We start from the raw sequence: 4,680 nt of genomic DNA on the forward strand, positions 1-4,680 counted from the left end.
CTTTTCCATCATCTCCATCCATCTCGGTCCTTGATTCTAGAAGTTGCATCTCACATGAAGCATCACCACCTACTTAATGCGTTTTCACAAGAGCTTCGCTCGCCTCACTAATAGGGCATCAAATTCTAAAACCAAGTTTGAAGTCAACTAAAAGCTTTAATAGGTTATAAAAAACAATTGTGCTCTTTGCTAAATCATGCTCCATTTAAGAACCTCTATCTTAAGAAAGTTCCTAAAAATAATGTTCATAAAAATTTTGTATTATGCACAATAGGGTGAAAAAGTCAAGATGGTCTTTTGACGACAAAAGTTCATTGATCCATATTCACATGCCTTCCAAAAGCTAATACATCTCAATCTTTTGTCAGCAAACCGAACCCGTGTGATACACTTCTTTGGGTTAATAAAAAAATTTAAATGAAAGTCATATAAAATAAATATATATCATATTTATCAAATTTTTATTAAAAACTTCATATCAAATTTACATTTACATTCATAATAAATAGGCATGAATATAAGAGATAGCAAGAAACATTTGGATCACCGGCGGCACCAAAAAGGTGTTCTTAGGAGGTTTAAAGGACAATCTTTAATAAAATCTGGAACATGAATATGATATTAATCGATGATGTACCTTACTAAAAATAGCATTGCATGTGTTCTCAGCTAATTTCTTTTTAACTCTTGTAAATTAAAAATATAATTTATATTTTTAATTTTTACATGAAGATTAAGTAGGTAAATTTAGATTAGTATCTAAATGCGCAAATTGAACCATTACCAGAATTCCTCTTTAGTGCACTCCAATTGCTCAGCCTACCACCTACAACTTAAAAAAAAAAAAGGAGTGAGTTTAGCCAAGATTGTATCACCAACTTTCTTTTTGTTCCAACATATTAAGCATTGTTCTTATAATTTTTCTTTTTACATGAATAAGACTAATCATGTGGTCCTGATCAACTAAAACAATGATTTTAGGGAGGAATAATGTCAAATCCATACCTTACAAATTGAAAGAGAGAATGTCTGAAATAATTAACAAATAAATAAGTTACTGCATACCTAAACAACCCTGTTGCAGAAAACTTCCAATTTTTAAACCTCAGCCTTTTTCTTGAATCAACCCTCCCTCCCTCCTTCCGAGTCAGTAAACAACTAAAGTGCTTAAACCTAAAATAAGATGAAAGTGAGCTGAGATTAAAACGATTTCATAAATAATTATTAGATCCATTCATAATCATCTATAAAAGTAAGGGAGTGAGCATAAACCAATAGTAATTGCAAAAGTCATTGTTGGTTGGCTGCTTATATAATCAAATTAGAAGAAAAAAGATTAGAGCCTTGAAAAATTGTAATATACATCAGTTAAAGTATACAATACATAACAGATTACACATAAAAAGATGGTGTCTATGTCATAACAATTCAGGCTTATAGTAGGATGCAACAAATTGAAATATCGAGTGAATGAGTGAAGCTATAGAGATCTGCACCATGTCTTTCAAAAAGCATTGTAATTCAATTATTTCACAACTATAGGTGTAAATATGTCATCATACCTGGAATTCTAGAAAAGGTTGTAGGGCTGAATCAAAGGCATTTTGTTTTTGTTTTGGTTTCCCACATCTACGATACTCAAGTTAACTCATATAACGTTTGTGTACGGAGCTACATGATGATAGTTAAGATGATACACTAAACTATAACACATTATTTTGGAAAGAATCATAGCATGTATTTATGTTTGACATGTAGGCTTACTTGGTTATGTGGTCGTTTAGGTGACGTCAACTGTGGAAGTATATTAAATAAAAGAAATGAAAAGTATAGTTTTCACAATGGGATCTTTTGTTTTCGTCTTTTAGGTTTTACTAATAGTTTAAGTATCCGTGTGTTACACGGATTACCCAAAGTAAATTATATTATTTAACAGTGTTTAAATAAACTTTGAAATGAAAGAAGCGTTCCGTTACTTAAAAAGTAACCTCATCAATTAGTTGATTAGATATAGGTTTACAAAATCACCTCTACAAAATTAGTTGATTAGATATGAACCTTTTTAGCCTGTATCTAAAACTACCCGTTTCACCAGTACCCAACCCGATTTTCCTGTAGTTACTTTTTTCAAGAGATTCCAAAAATTAAAAGTTTTCTTTTAAACTATTCATTTGACCAAACTAATTTTGCTCCAAACCCATATTGACCAGAACTTAATTAAGAATTTCTTAAATGAGCCAAACTCATTTTGCTCTAAACCCGTCTTAAACTGAAGTCATTTTAATCATAATCCATATTGACCCGAACCCATTCTGACCCAAAGTCATTTTAATCGGTGACCCGCACTTGCCCCACCCGCTCAGTTTGCTAGTTGGTCCAAATAGTTTCCTTAAAAGTTACGTGCCCATGTGGTGTGCAGATCACCATAAAAGTTACATGCCCATATATTATACAAACACTGTTTACCTTGGAAAAACATCCACTATTCCAACCTCTTAACTGTTGTACAAAAATCCTCCTTATGCTACCCTCGGTCTTGGTTCAACAGTAGTGTGCAGATCACAATATTCTTCACCAAAAATGAGTTTTAACAACATCAATTCAGTCCCTAAATAGTTAATGCCTACCTAAGAAATTTAGTTTAAAAAAAGTTAATGATTACATTGAATATGAGTCACTAATTTAGTCCCTAAATAGAAATTAGTGATCAAAATGCAACTTCAGTTTATGTTTTATTCCTGCTTCTTTTTAAGTCACTGTAGACTCCCACATTCTCCTTAAATATTTTCACTACGTATGTTGTCTAAAAGTTTTGTAATCCAAAGATCGTAGGAGTTATGATTTTACGTATAGTTTAATAGGCAATTCTTCCACAAAAATAAAATTGTATCATGCACCCATGCACCTGGATTGCTTCTAGCCACCATTAGTTAACTTCAGCAAAAAATAAAATATTTGTATACTTATAATCACTTAAATTTTAAGGAAAATCAATAACGTCAAGCCTAGCTTTTACCTACATGGTACAGGCACCTACTCAGCCCCAAGGCTACAATTTTCTTTGCAGAAACTTCTAATTGTAGTAGTAGTCAGGCTTTATTGATAGTGATTAAAGTAAGATGTAACCAAATCATTGAGGATCAAAGAGTAGAAAAAGAATTAGTCAAACAAAAAATATAAATTTAAACTACTTTTTCAAACATGAATATGATGACTAATACCTTTTGTGATGTATGTTTGTCAATTTCATCCCTTGCGTTGGATTCGTGGTTTAAAAAAGCTTGAGGGTGCTCCTAAGCGTTTTCGTTCCAATTGCCGAAGCGCAAATGTGAGAGCTTCACGTATGGTAAAACAAATACTTTGTTAAATTACGCTAAAAACGCGAAACAAAAGATTGGATGCCCTAACAATGAAAGTGAATCAATACTTTTAGTGTTGCATAAGCCATCTTCTTGTTTCTCTTAAACATAATTGTAATCAATATTGCATTAAAGCCTAAGATGAAACAAAGTATTAAAAAATTCTAAACTAAATAACAACTTAGTTTGGGCCGAAACGGGTCAAAACTAATCAAGCTCAAGTTTTAATCAAATGTAAACTAATATAACCAAATTACATAAACTATATACGATAATAGTGCAAGCTCTAATCAAACTCAAGTATTAATCAGATGTAAACTAATAAAATCAAATTATATTAGAAACCGGACATCAAATTTCAAGCCAACATCATAGGGCAAGCTCTAATATAACTCAAGTCTTAATCAAATGTAAACTAATAACACCAAATTATATTAGAACTGGACATCAAATTTCATGCCAACATCTTAACCATTGCTAATCTTATATTCCACCTTTCCCTAACCAGTATCCAGGTAGGGTTCAGAAAATAAAAAGTTGGTTTTCTTACACCCATTGAGTTGGGAAATTATTATATTATTAAAGCACATTGGCAGAGCAACCCACAAAATAAATGTTGATAAGAGCCATATATAGATATCGTTCTACCAAACAAACAAAATAAATATGAAATGGGTCAACTTCAAATGAAATAGCGTTTAAGGTGGCACACGAAAAACCTTAACTGGCCCACCTGTTATTAGAATATTAGATGTTTACCACTCTTATTAAACAATTTGTGTCATTTGGTGCATAGTTTCTTTACATGGCCCAAATCATCTCATTTATTAATATATATAGATATATAGATTCCAGTAAAGAATACCATCATGTGTCAAAAAAATATGATCCATTAGTATGGAAAAAAGGCATAAAAGTTCGGGTACACTAACCTGTCCAGCCATGGTTGAAGAGCTGCATGATTTTCCTGACACCGAGTAACCTCTTATAATACTGATATGAAATAAATGAGTGAGTGTTATGAGTTAACAAATAATATATCAATGTTATAGTAATGAAAACAAAAAACAGAAGAGATACTTGCAACCCATGAATAGATTGTCCATATCACCGAAGAATCAAATTGGGCATCAGTAGGAACTTGACCCACAAATTTTCGTCTGATTTCATTGTCACTTTTTGGTGCCCTAACATCAGCCATTGGTGATGGTGGCACTTTAGCATCCACAGATGCAAACAAATGTTTGCTCAAAAAAACCTACATATTAAAAAATAATAAGAATCAACTTAATATTTAATATAATACCACTTAATTAGCACA

General features: G+C 31.8%; 1 long non-coding RNA gene across 1 annotated transcript; it reads right to left on the reverse strand.

The window, feature by feature from the left end:
* LOC118480492 lies at positions 1-1,450 on the reverse strand. Its single transcript, XR_004862988.1, has 3 exons — positions 1,066-1,450; positions 785-832; positions 1-125 (listed from the first exon to the last, which is right to left on the reverse strand). It is a non-coding gene; the product is annotated as an uncharacterized LOC118480492 (long non-coding RNA).
* Positions 1,451-4,680: the final 3,230 nt, after the last annotated feature.

The sequence above is a fragment of the Helianthus annuus genome, chromosome 7, assembly GCF_002127325.2.
Source record: "Helianthus annuus cultivar XRQ/B chromosome 7, HanXRQr2.0-SUNRISE, whole genome shotgun sequence".
Taxonomy (NCBI): Eukaryota; Viridiplantae; Streptophyta; class Magnoliopsida; order Asterales; family Asteraceae; genus Helianthus; species Helianthus annuus.